The sequence below is a fragment of the Lissotriton vulgaris genome, chromosome 11 (genome assembly GCF_964263255.1).
Source record: "Lissotriton vulgaris chromosome 11, aLisVul1.2, whole genome shotgun sequence".
Taxonomy (NCBI): domain Eukaryota; kingdom Metazoa; phylum Chordata; class Amphibia; order Caudata; family Salamandridae; genus Lissotriton; species Lissotriton vulgaris.
The window spans coordinates 381,771,949-381,788,370 of record NC_141699.1 but is presented as its reverse complement, the minus strand read 5'-3'; the positions used below and the strand labels follow the sequence as shown (position 1 = coordinate 381,788,370).

General features: G+C 49.4%; 1 pseudogene; it reads right to left on the bottom strand.

The window, feature by feature from the left end:
* Positions 1–7,312, bottom strand: part of LOC147679822 (large ribosomal subunit protein uL2 pseudogene) — a 65,279-nt pseudogene extending 57,967 nt beyond the window's left edge.
* Between the last annotated feature and the right edge of the window lie 9,110 nt (positions 7,313–16,422).

The window sequence follows — 16,422 nt, the reverse complement described above, 5'->3', positions numbered from 1 at the left end:
TAACCCCTTCGATGCTCATGACGAGCTCAGCTCGTCATGCAGTACACTGGTCGTGTGCTTATCACGAGCTCAGCTCGTCATGAACAATGGATTCCAAGGACTTTCAGCACAGAGGGGGAATTGCTGCAGCAGTGATAGTGTTAAGAACTTACATTTCAGACATCCAATTTATTTCCTAGCCATTGCTGACAGCTTACTTGGAGACCAGTAGGCCCAGTGTGATGTAAACAAATGGTTTCTCTTAATTGAGGCAGATTTCACCACAGCATATAATGTATAAAAAGATACTTGCCATATCTGCCTTATATCCCCTCAATGATTCCCTCTTCCCAAATTGAAGATAAGTTGGGATATTTCTAGTCCTCAGACTCTAAAAAGTCCCAATACCAATTTAATACTTCCTCCTTTAAAGGGCCAACCTTCATCCCCCATTCAGACCATACCTCCTCCTCTTCCTTTACCCACTCTTGAGTTGCCCACCAGGATCGTAGCTGATAATATTTGAATCTTATTAGCTGGACATTAGTACATGCACTCGGAGGTTGCCACTCTGCCAATCCCTAACCTGCTTTCAGATCTGCCCAGCAGTTTAAGCCGATTTAGAAAAGGGGGTGGTGATGAACAGAGTGTCTGAATTAAGCAGACCACTCTTACCCAGTCCAAAGATCAGGGCTTGATCCATCACCGTTATTTATCTCACTGCCCCATCCCAGCTCAGAACCTGGCTATATGCAAATCAGTCTGTCCCTGGCCCAGTGCATCATGGGAACAGGGCAGACTAAACTACCAAGCCAATTCTTCACCAGAAAGGAGACAAGCTACCGGGGACCGGTTTCTGGCATTTCAGCCGTCTTCGGCCCGGCTTGCTTGAATCCTGATGGAGCAGTGAGAAAGGGACTCATGTCTGAGTATACCCTGCCACACCTATAGTGGCCAAAAACGATTTAGAAAAGGAGGTGGTGATGAACAGAGTGTCTGAATTAAGCAGACCACTCTTACCCAGTCCAAAGATCAGGGCTTGATCCATCACCGTTATTTATCTCACTGCCCCATCCCAGCTCAGAACCTGGCTATATGCAGTTTAAGCCAGCTTTCTTTAGGCGGTGGCTTAACTGGTCATCCAAACATTCTGGTGATCCCGGAGAGTCCCAGACTGGGGCTAAAGACGTATAATATGGGATACTAAATATCTTTCTAAAATATACTCAATTTCTAAATGCTGTTTTCAAAACTTTCAGCCTGACTTTTTAAAAGTATTTCGGATCCCTACATTAGAGCAAGAAATGGTCTGCCCCATTCCACTAAGCATTGCCTCATATAGTCTAATCATTGAGGATTGGTCTGGTTTGTTAGCCAACATCCAGGAATTCTCAAAATGGAATGCACAGCAATATATCTGGAGGTCAGGCAAAGTTAGGCCTCCAGCTTTCTCCTCAATTTTTTCCAAGCAATCCTAGTCCCCTTTGAGGCCCAGATAAAACTACAAAATTTACCCTGCAGTTTAGGGATGCACTCTTTGGGGAAAGTGAGAGGTATAGAGTTAAACAAAAAAGTGATTTTTGGGAGCACAATCATCTTAACCAAGTTGACTCTGCCATAGATATAAGTGGCAGGTTGGTCCTTCTTACTAAAAATGTCTCAATCTCTTGACTCACTTTTTTCCAACTAACCAGCGGAATGTCTTCAGGTTTCTGAGTTATTAGAACTCCCAGGTATCTCATTGTAATTTCACCCCCTGGCATACATATAAGATTTCCTGATTTTCAAAGGTGAGTGTATAAAACTAATTATTGCCATTCAAATACTTTACATCGGGCGCTGTTAAATAAGAAGCATTGCCAGTTTATATGTATAAAGTAGTTCTCAACTCTCTGGAGGGGCTTGGATTAACATGGTCCACAGGGTTTTATTTAGATTTATATATCTCCATTATAACTTAAATTGTTTTCCCCTATTTTAGCTGAAAATTCTAATGGTAGGCAAATGCCTCCAATCTAGGTATGATGCAAATGGTAAACCCAGATATGGAAAGTGGGTTACCCTCCCTAGCTTTATTTGCTATAGAGTGTGACCAGACTCAAACAACTGGTCACCTCTCCAACCCACTCAGCAGGGCACATGCTCAATCGGATCTTCTCCGCAAGCAACATCTCTGTCAGCCACTTATCGTTCACCAAATCCACTGTACGCCACCACTATCCTTGCAGAAGCTGGAACAAGGTCACTGAAGACCAGCTCACCACCTCCCGCACCAAAACCCCCCCACCGGCGCAAATGCCTCAGCACACAACCTCCATCGTTGGATCTCCTACTGCGCCAACAAACCCTCAGGCAAGCAGCCTCCAAGAAAGCCAGCTGGTTCTCCCCCACCCTTCAAGAGTCCAGGCGCACCTGCAGACTGCTCGAGGAAAGATGGAGGAGCAGCAATATCATGGCAGACCACACAGCCTTCTAAACCACCACCATCGCACACCACCACCTCATCAGAACAAATAAAGCAGCCATACAGGAACACTTCAACGCCAACGCACACAACAGCAAAGAACTCTTCACTGTGGTCAAAGAATTTGCCAAAACCAGCACAGAGACAGCAGAAATTCCTCCCTCTCGAATCCTCTTCGACAACCTTGCCAATTTCTTTCACCGCACGATCAAGGAGATCTATGACAGCTTCTCGACTCAAGACCCACCCCTTTCAGCCACAACCTCCGCTCCAAATGGCTCCAGACCAGAGCAGGCCTTGCCTAACTGGACCACCCTCACCTCTAATGACACCCTCAGGATCATGAAGAGCCTCCACTCCGGAGCCCCCTCGGATCCCTGCCATCAGATCACCTTCAACAGAGCCAGCACCTCCAATGCACCCGAGCTCTGCTACACAATCAACTGCTCCATCAAGTACACCACCTTCCATGAAGACTGAAAACACGCAGAGGTCAACCCCTTGCTGAAGAAACCATCTGCCAACCTGACGGACCTCAAGAACTACAGACCCATCTCTCTTCTCCCCTTCCCAGCCAAAGTCATAGAGATAGCCATCAATCCCAAACTCTCTGAGTTCATTGAAAGGAACCACATCCTGGGCCTCTCCCAATCAGGCTTCAAAAGCAACCACAGCATCAAGACCACTCTCCTCACTGCTACAGACAACATCCTCACCCTCCTCGACTGAGGTGAGATGGCTGCCCTCAATGCGCCTTCAACACAGTCTCCCACAACACCCTCTTCGCAAGAATCCATGACACTGGCATCCACAATAAAGCCACAGAATGGCTCTGCTCCTTCCTCACCGGCCAAACACAGAGAGTCAGACTTCCACTGTTCACTTCAGAACCTACAGAGATAGGCTGCGGAGTGCCTCAGGGATCCTCCCCGAGCCCCACCCTCTTCAACATCTACATGGCCTCGCTTGCAGCCATCGTCAGAAGTCATGGACTCAACATTGTCTCCTACACCAACGACACCCTGCTGATTCCCTCCCTCAGAGACAAACCCACAGCCACCAAGAGCAACTTCCACAACGGGATGAAGGCAGTCGCCACCTGGTTGAAGGACAGCTGCCTCAAGCTCAACTCAGACAAGACCAAAGTCCTCATCCTGGGCTCAATCCCCTCTGCCTGGGACGACTCCTGGTGGCCCAGAGAGCTCTAAAACCCCACCTACACCCACGGCAAACGCAGGAAACCGTGCCATCATCCTGGACTCCTCGCTCTCTATGAACCGCCAAATCAACGCGGCCTCGTCCTCCTGCTTTCACATGCTCAGCCTGCTTCGTAAGCTATTCAAGTGGATCCCCACTGATTCCAGGAAAACGGTCACCCATGCGCTCGTCAGCAACAGACTAACTACGGCAATGCAATCTACACAGGCACCACTCAAAAACTCCCAAAGAAACTGCAGAACATCCAGGACGACTCCACCAGACTCATCCTGAACATCCCCTGCCACAGCCACATCACCGGTCACCCGGGAGACCTTCACTGACTACCTATTACCTTCAAGCTCCTCATGCATGCCTACAAAGCACTACAATGCCATACTTCCATACCTTAACCACCGCCTCTCCTACACTCACACCAGACATCTCTGCTGTGCCAAACTGGCCCTGGCCACCATCCCACGGACTCTCAAGACCAAGTCAAGAGATTTATATAGCGCGCTACATACTCATAGGGTCTCGAGGCGCTTGACGAAGGGTGGGGAATTACTTCTCGAATATCCACGTTTTAAGTTGCTTTCTGAATGCTAGGTGGTTCTGAGTGAGGCGAAGGTGAGTGGGAAGAGAGTTCCAAGTTTTAGCTGCCAGGTAGGAGAAGGATCTACCTCCCATGGTGGTTTTGTTGATGCGAGGTACAGTGGCGAGGGCTTGGCTGGAGGATCGTAGCTGACGGGAGGGGGTGTAGAAGGACAGTCGTGTGTTGAGGCATTCGGGTCCAAGTTCGTAAAGTGCTTTGTGTGCGTGGGTTAGGAGGCGGAAAGTAATTCTCTTATTTACGGGGAGCCAGTGGAGGTTTTTCAGGTGGCCAGAGATGTGTTCTTTACGCGGGATGTCTAGTATGAGCCTGGCTGAAGCGTTCTGGATGCGTTGGAGTTTTTTCTGGAGTTTTGCGGTGGTACCGGCGTATAGGGTGTTTCCGTAGTCTAGGCGGCTCGTGACCAGTGCGTGGGTGACCGTTTTTCTAGTTTCGGTGGGGATCCAGTGAAATGTTTTTTTGAGCATGCGAAGAATGTTGAAGCAAGATGATGAAACGGCGTTGACTTGTCTGGTCATCGAGAGTGAGGAGTCCAGGATGACGCCCAGGTTCCGTGCGTGGTCCGTCGGGATGGGTGCTTTTCCAAGAGCCTCTGGCCACCAAGAGTCATCCCAGGCGGAGGGGGAGGTGCCTAAGATGAGGACTTCTGTTTTGTCTGAGTTCAGTTTCAGACGGCTGTGCTTCATCCACTCGGCTACTTCTTTCATTCCTTCATGTAGGTTGGTTTTGGCGGCGTTAGGGTCTTTGGTGAGTGAGAGGATCAGTTGAGTGTCGTCAGTGTAGGAGATGATGTTGAGGTTGTGTTGGCGAGCGATGGCCGCGAGGGGGCTCATGTATACGTTGAAGAGGGTGGGGCTGAGTGACGATCCTTGTGGCACGCCGCAGATGACTTCAGAGGCCTCTGACTTGAATGGTGGGAGGCGGACTCTCTGGGTTCTTCCGGTGAGGAATGAGGTGATCCAATCCAGTGCTTTTCCTTGGATTCCGACGTTTCTGAGGCGCTGTAGGAGGGTGCTATGACAGACTGTGTCGAAGGCAGCGGAGAGGTCGAGGAGGATGAGGGCGACTGTGTCTCCATTGTCCAATAGAGTTCGAATGTCGTCTGTTGCTGCGATAAGTGCGGTCTCAGTGCTGTGTTTGGCTCGGAAGCCGGACTGTGAGGAGTCGAGGGATTTGTTGGTTTCGAGGAAGGTGGCGAGCTGGTTGTTGACAGCTTTCTCGATGACTTTGGCCGGGAATGGAAGAAGCGAGATGGGGGCGGTAGTTTTTGAGTTCGGTGGGGTCAGCTGTGGGTTTTTTCAGAAGGGCGCTGAGTTCTGCGTGTTTCCAGCTTTCCGGGAAGGTGGCGGAGTTGAGGGAGCAGTTGATGACATCTCGGAGGTGTGGTGCGATGATGGAGTCTGCTTTGTTGAAGATGTGGTGAGGGCATGGGTCTGTGGGGGATCCTGAGTGGATGGAGTTCATCAGGCGGATGGTGTCCTCAGTGGAGATTGGGTTCCAGTCGTTAAGGACGTTCAAGGGGGGTGAAGGTCCTGCAGGAGGTTGGGTGGGTTGGTCTCCGGGACGGTTGTCGAAGCTGTTGTGGATGTCTGCGATTTTGTTGTGGAAGAAGGAAGCTAGGGAGTCACAGAGGGCTTGGGAGGGGGTGATGTCGTTGGAGTTGGCTGATGGGTTGGTAAACTCTTTGACGATGTTGAATAATTCCTTGCTGTTGTGGGCGTTGTTGTCTAGTCAGTCTTTGAATGCGGCTTTCTTGGCAGACCGGATTAGTTGGTGGTGTATGCGTGTGGCGTTTTTGAAGGCGTCCCTGGTGCTGGTGTTTGGGTCTTTTTTCCAGGCCTTCTCGAGGGAGCGACAGAGTTTCTTCGATTTCTTAAGATCATCGTTGAACCAGGGGGCGTTTTTGCTGCCTAATTTTATTTGACGTTTTTTCAACGGTGCTAGGATGTCGGCGCTGTTGGATAGCCAGTCGGTGAGGTTAATGGCTGCTTGGTCGGGGTTTGAGGAGTGGGCGGGGGGGTTTAGAAGAAGCGATGAAGAAATCTGGTCGATGGTGATTTTGTTCCAATTTCTTCGCAGGGTGGGTTGAGGATGGTTGTGGATTGTGGTCTTATTGTAGATGAAGTGAACGCAGCTGTGGTCCGTCCAATGAAGAGCTGTGGTGTGACTGAATGAGACATGTTTGCTGGAGGTGAAGATAGGGTCGAGTGTGTGACCTGCAATGTGGGTGGGGGTAGTGACGAGTTGTTTGAGTCCGAGGTTGGCGAGATTGTCCAGAAGGGTGGTGGCGCTGCAGTCATTGCTCTTTTCCAGGTGAAAATTCAGGTCTCCCAATAGAATGTAGTCCTCGGAGGGGAGGGCGTGTGGGGTGATGAAGTCAATGATGTCGTCACTGAATTGTGCACGGGGTCCTGGGGGCCGGTAGAGGAGGGTGCCTCTGAGTGTGGTCTTGGGGTCGGTGTGGATCTGGAAGTGGAGGTGTTCGGCGCTGGCAAGGTTGATGTCTGAGCTGGTTGAGATGCCGATGGAGTTCTTGTGGACGATAGCGATGCCTCCTCCTGTTTGCTTGATGCGGTCCTTACGGATGATCTTGTATCCCACAGAGGAAGATCCTTATCCTACCTTGCTGCGAAGACCTGGAACTTCCTGTTGCTACATTTCAGGCAATCGCCATTGTTGCCTCGATTTAGGAAGGACTTCAAGACCTGGCTCTTCAACTGAACTTCAGATCCCCCACTCAGCACCTTGAGACCCTTATGGGTCAGTAGTCGCACTATACAAGAAACATGATTGATTGATTGCCTAACCCCTCTTAACAAACCTTTTTTTTCTGTGTAGGCCTCATCAATGCTGTACCGTACCCTAACGTGCGTGTACTGATGTAATCTCTTTAGAATGCTAATTAAAGGCTTCTCCACCCTCATAGTTTCCATCAGCTGCCATTGCTTTGAACTGTTCTCTAGATCAAAAGCATCAGTTAAATCCATAAAACCCATGTGGATGAATTCCTGCTTTGTCTTGGTGTATTTCACCACTAACAGGTAGCAGGTTGAGATCATGCTCCACGGTTCCCAATTTTGAGCAAAATCCATATTGAATTTTGAGAGGGTACCTTTTCCTCAGCCCAGACCTCTATACATAAGAATAGATCTCTGCCAAATGTCTTCAGCATTGAATAAAGGAAAGATAGGGGCTGATAGCAGGTAGTAAAGTTCTTATCTCACTTCTTAAAAATAGGGTTAAACACGGTGGTCTGGACGGCCAAGTTGGCACCAGCGTTCCGAAAATGCTTCTGAATGTCCTCTGACATTCAAACCTATCCCGTATCCCAAACTGCTGAACACCCCACGGCAGTCAGCACCGAAGAGAGCCGAGTAAATCGGCAGTAAGCAAATCTGAAGCTGGACTCCAGGAACCTCGGTGTCATGCATGTACTAGGCTGTAAACAGCTCCCCTCCTGGTGTGGGGCCCAGGCCCTCCAGATACCGCATCTGCTCTCCTGGAAGAAGGGGGAGACTCGCAGGTGACACTTTGAGCAAATTATCCCCGCAACCCAGAGTGTTTGGTAAGTTGACTGTTCCTTTGCCTCTGGCCTGCAAAATCTTCATAAGGACAAGGACCAAAACCAGCAACTGAGTACTGGACCGACTGTCCCCGGGGGCCGGTTTCTGGCTGCCTGCTGGTGGGATTCAGGAGTCTGATCAACCAGGGAGGGTGCATTCCTCCTACTCCCCCACTTGGAAGGAGGCACTAGCCAGTGAAACCAGGAGGAAAAAAATACTGCACCAAGCTGACCTGCAAGGGCAGGGATAGAGGGCCATGGCAAAGAGGGAGTGAGCACTGGCCTGACCGAATCCAGAGGGAGGGCCTGAAGATACATGCCCCCACCCCCCACAGCTGTTCATGCTGCCATGCTCCCTACAGGACTAGGCAAGTGGGCCGGGTTGTCCAGTTTCCAGGCACAGCATCCAGACATCTGGCACAGCAATCACCACCCCACTCACCTTAGGTACAATCATCTGTGGAGGAGGCCTGCTTTGCCACATGTCAGTGCACCCCCATAAACAACACCAAGGGAAGAGCCTGAGACAAGGCTGGCTCTGTAGCCCCCCAACACACAAAGGGAAGTTCCACTAGCTAGACAACTGTGGTGCTGGTCCTCTCTGGGATTCAGCAGACTATAGCCTCCTGGCAAGATGGGCAAAGACAAAAGCTCACAGGGACACGCCCAGACTAAGATGGACAAATTCATGGTGCAGGCACCAGAGCTGCAGGCTTCACAGGTGACACTCCTCAACTGCATCCTGCCCACGGACCTAAAAACTATCCTAAAAACGATCCAGGCATCTCGCAAGGAGAAGTCACAGTGAATGTCTCCCTGCTTCGCCAGGACCTCAGCAATGAGTTGCACAGGGTCTCCAAGGCAGAAGGCAGAGTGACCACACTGTAGGACAACATGACCACACTTAAAAAGCAAATGTCCAAACTCTGCTCCACAACAGAGGCGCTGGAACAACGAGCGGGGGATTTAAGAAACAGATTTGTGAGTTTCCCAGAGGATGCAGTAGAGAATCAGCTAGAGATGTTCCTGGTGTTCCTGTGGTGGAACGCGCATACCGTTTACTGGCACTGTGCACCTGCGCCGCCCGGGAGGCTCTATTTTGCCCAATAATAGCACGCATCCTTAATTATCAGGCTTGGTATGTGATCCCCCGCCGGACACAGTTGACCGCTAGCTTGTTATTTCAGTCCTCTCGAATAATGGTATTTCTGGACTACACCAAAGCAGTTCAACAGCGCCATACATCTTTTGACAAAGTTAAACAGAACCTCCAAATGATAAACATCAGGTGCATGCTCATCTTCCCAGTTAAGCTGAAAGTTATCCATGTCCCTTGAACACACTTCTTTAAAACCATGGAAGCTGCATGAGAGTGGGCAACTGAAAGACCAAATCTGAAACGTCTTAAGATATTGGGTGAGCAGGCCCATAAGCCATACATGAACAGGGAAGGACTTGAATTGCTCCTCAAGGACGCACAAGGTCATTCGGGACAGGAGAAGGACAGATGTCCATCAAATTTTCCTGAACTTGGTGAGATCCACTACCGCAGCATGGAGAAATCCCAGTGGAGCAGTGATTCATCATGAAAAGGACTCCCGCCCATCGGGATGCCAGCTGCTCTCCTGGTGGGGTGCCCGCCTTGACAACGGCTATCTGATCCTAACTACTTAAGAACTGACACACCTTACAGAGGCTCAAGACCCTTTGGTCGTAGATACGCTTAAGAGGAACAATTTCGTTGGTGAAAGAATTCACCAGCTTGATACACCCAGATCAGTCGGGATTCATGCCAGGGAGATGCACTACGATCAACTTAAGGAGGCTCCATGCAGTGCTCAGTAGAGCACGTGCCATATAGGAAGATGCAGTGATCTTATCCCTAGGCGCCAGAATACCGTTTGATACCATAGAATGGCCATTCCTATTTAAAATACTTTCAAAACAGGGGTTTGGACCACGTTTTCTGTGCTGGATACGCCTCTTATATTTAGAGCCCCTCGCACAAGTGGCAATCAATAGGGAAACCTCCCAGACCTTTCCATTATGGCGTGACAACCGCCAGGGCTGCCCACCATCCCCCCTCCTTTTTGCCCTCGTCTTGAAACCACAGGCTGTTTGGATACAAGTAGATCCCATACTGCAAGGGCTGCAATGGACCCCGCAGTGGGAGGACAGAATATCGCTTTATGCGGACGATGTCCTCCTGTATCTGGCGGGACCCAGACACTCCTAGTCAGAGTTATTAAGATCATCGAAAAATTTCAGGAAAGTATCAGGGTATGCAATCAATTGAGGGAAACACCCAACTTTCCATACTGAGTGGAGTGACACTTGTACTCCCGAAGGGCTTCGAAATTCGAATAACTACTCTGGAATTCACATATCTGGGTATCTTTGCCACCACCACAGACCCAGCTTTCTCATATGCTAAAAACCTACTCCTTCCATTGGAATAAATGACAGAGATGTCCGACACTGGAGGACACTCCCACTCTTGCTGTTAGGGAGGGCGGTCCGCTTCAAGATAATGGCACTTCCCAGCTTTCTCTAGGCACTTCACAATGCGCCTTACTCGGTCCCGAAGCATATTATAAAGCAATAAATTCTGAACTATTGACTCTACTATGGGATGGAGGGGCTGTGCGGATCGTGCTCAAGGAATTAACCCGGGGTTGGTACTATGGGGGAATTGCCCTGCCTGACATACAAAGATATTACTGGGCCACTCAGATAACTACTGTGAATCAATGGGTGTACTTACCCGACAGTGAGCCCTCAATCAGAATGGACCGGTGGATGATGCTCTGGGGGGATATTTAAGAGCCCTATATACAACCCACCCCCTCCCCTGCAAACCTAGCACCAGAATCCTACAAACACTACACTCAAAATCTGGCAGGTGGCACACAGGGCGCTTGGCTGGGACAATAAATTGACACAAGACACCCCCCTATGGGACTCAAACGTTTTGGGAACACTGAGAAGATGCTTGGGCTTCAACAAATGAGATCTAATAGGTCTATCAAAAATTGGGGATCTGTGGGCCAGGGGCACGATACTCATTTGCAGATCTCCAGAAAAACTATGAATTCGCGAATTCAGAATTTTTCAGATATTTACAGATCAAATATGCACTACAATCCACACCCACAGGGGACGAACTCCCAGGATACACACAACTCTAAGACTGTCTACTCGACGGCAACATGGCACGCAAAGCAACTTCCCTCACATATAAAAAACTGATTAACAATATGCCGGACACACTCCTACAGCTGCAGGAAAAATGGGCACTAGATGTTGGTGGACTAGACGAGGAGAGTAGACAGAAGCATTAGCCTCTCAGAGAACTTGCTGTTCAGGCTGGGTTTAGGCTGATCCAGCTCAAGACACTATATAAGATTTACTACACTTGCACAACACTTCAAAAAATGGGTAGATTAGACACTGAGAATTGTCACCGAATGTGTAGCCAGAGAGGAACCTTCTTTCATATCATGTGGGAATGCCCTGCTATACAGCCCTTTTGGAAAGCGGTAGTAGCCAAAATGAATGAGGTGTCGGAGACCGTGATAGCCCCAACGTCAAAATGGTGCCTCCTAAATATTTAGGAAGAAGTGACACTCACAACGATTGGGGAACTCTGGATGATGTTGGGTCTGATTGTTGCCAAAAGAAATGTAGCTCGTAACTGGGGGGGCAATGCTTTCTCCATGCCTCAGAGACTGGGAAGCTGACATGGACATATGCATGATAGCATAAAAGACGGTATACTCTAACAGAGGCGGCCCTGGGAAGTAGCTCATGGTCTGGAGCAGGTGGAATGAGGTGCGTGGTGGGTTGTGCCAGCCCTACTGCCCCCCTCCCCCCAGGATGATGACGGGCAGTGGTGTGAGGGGCCAGATTTGACAAGAGACTTGTCATAGGCAATAACGTCAAGCCTCTTAGTGATATAAAGCACCAGTTTGGCCACATAGAGATGATTCCCGGAACCGAACTGCATTGTATGGTTGAAATTCACTGTGTAAACATAGCACATTGTAATTATTGAACTGCTGTAATATACTGCCATTATGACCTGATCCACTTCTACAGTTTATTGTGTTGAAATTAAGTATTAATAAAAATATATTTAAAAAAAGAGGGACAATTACAGTTCAACAGATAATTCTATGGCGGAGGAGGTCAGATACCTGTAGCTACACATGCAGTTCTGTTACAAGTGTGGGCGGGGAAGTTGGGGGTTAAGGGTAGTTCTTCTGTCTAGAGGTTCACTTAATGCATTCCAGATTCACACACGGTCGTCCCTAAGGGATGTACCATGTTACAACGCATACCATTACAACTACCTACCATTACAACGCGACCATTACAACGCATACCATTACAACGCATAGCGCTTAGAGGTGCTGGATAGTGGTAAGTATAATTTACTATTCCAACTCCAGTCCCCGTGGACACTAGGGAAGGTGTTGGATAGTAAATTATACTTATTCCCTATCCTAGAGCGCCCCCCAGCGCAATGCGTTGTAATGGTATGCGTTGTAAAAGTTGCGTTGTAATAGTAGGTAGTTGTAAAAGTTGCGTTGTAACAGGTGTATACCGTCCCTAAGACAACCGTCAAAAAGTGCATTCCACAAGAGTATGCCAACACAGATGAATCCACAGCAAAGCTTTGTTTGTAGATCTAAGCAGTCTGGGGGCAGTAATAGCAGAGCCTACTATGCAGATAAACTTGGGTTTTGCTGGTTAGGGCCTTCGGAGAGAGACAGCATGACTTGAAGATAGCATGCTTCCTGACTTGTAGCCACTGCAAGACACCCAAAATGGGTGCAGAAGGAGAGCCTGAGGGAAGATTGCACAACAATCGGGTGGCTGTGTACGGCACAACCGGTAGCTCAGACATCGGCATGTCATTCGCCACAACCACCAGCAAGTTTCCGTACACCAGGCGACTCCTAATCAAGGCCTAGACTAGTGTTTTGCTAGAGGCAGACGGAAGCCAAGGAAAAACTTTCCATTTCTGATGGATACATCGGCCTGTGGATTCCTCACCTTTTGAATTACCCTCATGAGCAGAATTCCACTGAAACTTTTCTCCATAGCTCTCCCACGTCAAAGAGGAAGCCACAATGGAACGACTCCGCGTGACATCATCGGAGCCATAGGAAGACCTCATACATGTGCTGACATCAGCTCCCTTTTTTCAGCAAAGTCAACGTGTTACGGTTTTTTTCCCCAGGCTCTCTTATTGTTGGAGGATGTTTCCTGAAATTGTAGCAGTGACATGGCTGCCAGGAAGAAGTCCAGTTTTAAGCATTGCAGGGAATGTAGGGGTCTATCACTGACCCCCAGGAGGATTGTCTTTGGTGCCTCTCATTGTACTAAGACGTCGAGGGGTGTTCGTCATGCAGGCGCACGAATCCAAAGGCCCTGAAACAGAAGGAGGCCAAGTTGTTTATGACCAGGGCGAAGAAACAGAAAAGGGGCCAGAGAAGGACGATATCCAAGTCCAATTCGCCGACTCTGCATACCTCGAAGTCGTCTAGGAAGCAACGTCATGGATCCAGACGCCATTCACCTAAGGATAAATCCCCGAAGTCGGGATCCCTGGTACTACGGCGTCATTGCAAGGATTAAGTCTCACCTTCCCCTTCGCCTCATATGACTCCAGCACATTGTCCGGCTATGAGGGTCTCTACGGTGCTCAGAGAAGCAACGCCTTCGCCTCCGGCTTCTTCATCCCCCCCTCCAAAGTCTCAGATGATACAACCAGAGCCAGTCAGACCACCCCCTCCAGCAGCCGCTGAACCGGTGGTACCAGATCCGTACCACCCTTTCCGGCTCCAGGGTCAGATCCTTTGCATTTATTGAATACAATGTTCGGCATGTTTGCCATGGCGGCTAACCCTGCTGGTGACCCTGTTGGCTCCACGGGACCACTTTCATACAATCTTGAAGGTTTCCTACCTCATTTTGCACAGGCACCATTCATGCCTTTTATGCAGATGAGTGGAGTTTTATGCAGTGGAGTTGGCAGACACCGAGGTTCTTGGCGCTGGTGCAATCCCTGGAGGGAACAGTGCAGTTGGAGTCCTCTCCGGCGCCGCCTGGCTCTGGTCCGGCGCCAACTTGACTGCGCCAGGTGCCTAAAAGGTAATCCTATGGAGCCTCCATTGATGCCAGTCCTGAAGTCACCAGCTACGTATATGGAGCCGGTACCCAGGATGAGATCCTGAAGGGAGGTACAGAGGCTGCAAGTGGAAGAAGAATGTCAGCAGGAAGAGGCTGAAGAGGGAGAAAATATTTAACCTATGCAGGAATTTGAAGGACTGCCCCCTCCTTTCCCACCTCGCCAGGACTGGTGCACAGAGGATCACCTGATGCTTCTGCAACAGGAGGTTCTGTATTTGCTACAGAAAGGTGGGATAGTGGTTTTTCCGGAGCAGGAAAGGGGTCAAGGATGCTAGTTTCGATACTTCCTGATCCCCCTAAAGGACAGGCGATTGAGGCCGATCCTAGACCTCAGGATCCTGAATTTTTACCTCAAGAGGTTGACGCTGGCTCAGGTTCTTCTGACGCTACAGCAGGAAGACTGGATGGTGTTGATCGATTTGCAGGATGCGTATTTTCACATTCCCATCCTGAAGTCGCATGGGAAGTATCTCCATTTTACGTTGGGATCTCAACACTACCGGTTAGCGGTCCTGCCGTTCTGTCTTATATCTGCTCCACTGGTCATCACGAAGGTGTTGCCGGTGGTAGCAGCGCATCTCAGGAGATCGGGAATTCCTGTCAGGGTGACTGGCTGCTCAAAGCAAAGTCGCAAGAGATGGTGCTGCATTGTCTGCAAATAACAACACGTCTGTTGTTCGATAAATGTACCCAAATCTCACCTGGTGCCCTCTTAGCGCATCCTGTTCAATGGGGCTCCACTGGACACTACTGTGAGCCGTGCCTTACCGCCTCCACAGAGGATTCTAGACATCTAGGCCATTATTCAAATTTTTCAGAATGGAGCAGTTGTTCCAGTCCTGAAGATCTTACGCCTGCTTGGTCTGTTCACTTCCTGCATATTGTTGGTCAACCATGCATGCTGGCACTTGAGGGCACTCCAGTGATGCCTCTGCAGGCAGTAGTTTCAGCACAACAGAGATCTCAAGGAGGTGGTCAGAATCTCCAGAGACACTGCATCAGAGCTGTTATGGTGTAGTGTTTCGGACAACCAGTCTCAAGGGAAGGCGTTTCAACCTCCTTCTCCGGTGGCCAAAGTAATTACTGACCCCTCCAATCTAGGGTGGGGAGATCATCTGGGGGATCTGGAGGTCAAGGGGCCTTTGGTCTCCAGAGGAAAGATTGTTTCACATCAATCTTCTAGAATTGCGGGCGATACATTTGGGTCTCAAGGTCTTTCTCCTCCCCCACTTCGCAGTCAGTCTGTTCAGGTCTTGTTGGACTACACTACCGCGATGTGGTACATAAACAAACAGAGAGGAGTATGGTTGTATTGTCAAAGGAGAGAGGCTCTGTGACTCTGGTCCTGGGCTCAGGACCATCAGATTTGTGTGATTACAAATCATCTGGCTGGAGTGCTGAATGCGCATGCTGACAGTCTCAGTTGGCAGAACTTGGCCGATCACGAGTGGCGTCTCCATCCGGAGGTAGTCCATCAAATTTTTAGGATTTCGTCAGTTGGACCAGTTTGCCACTCACATGAACGCAGAGTGCCCGCCGGTCTGCACTCTTCAATATCTGATGCGGGGAGCGTTGGGGACGCGTTTCAGTTAGACAGGGGCTAACAGCTTATTTACGCGTTTCCTCCCATACCCATGATCCCTCGAGTTCTGAGGCAGATTCGCCAAGACAGGGACCAAGTCATATTGATCGCCCTGGATTGGCCAAGAAGGGTGCGGTACGCAGACCTCCTTTACCTCTCATCGCACACTTCTTTCCATCTTCCTCTCACAGCACACCTCCTCTCGCAGCCACAGGGGCAGGTTCTACACCACCACCTCCAGAGCATGCACCTTCATGCCTGGTGATTGAAAGGGGCAACCTGAGCTCTTTCTCTCTCCCGCCGGGTGTGGTGGATGTTATTTTATCGGCCAGAAGAGACTTCACCAAATCCGTCTATTCTGGTAGGGGGGCCAGGTTTATAAAATGGTGTGGAGAGAGATCGATTGATCCCTTAAAAGCCCATTTAAGTTTCTCTCTTTCCCTGACCCAGCAGGGTAGTGCAGTAGCAACAGTCAAAGGCTTCTTGTCTGCTTTTCTCTGCTTACCAGATCAATCCTCTTTATTTAATTCACCTTTAGTCATGTTATACATTAACACCTTGACTGCTAGCGGTTTTCCCCGTTGTGTGCTGGGATTTCGAAAATCCCGAGTAACATGACGAGCTCAGCTCGTCATCAGCATACGAGCGCCGTAGCTGATGACGAGCTGAGCTCGTCATCAGCATCGAAGGGGTAAAGGGTCTCACTAATAGGCTTCCTCTCACTCCATTTATCATGCCTCAATGGGATTTGAATTTTAGTCCATAGTTGTTCCTAGTGTTTAAGACAATGTTTCTGGTTGCAATAACTTCCACAAGAAGGGTTCGTA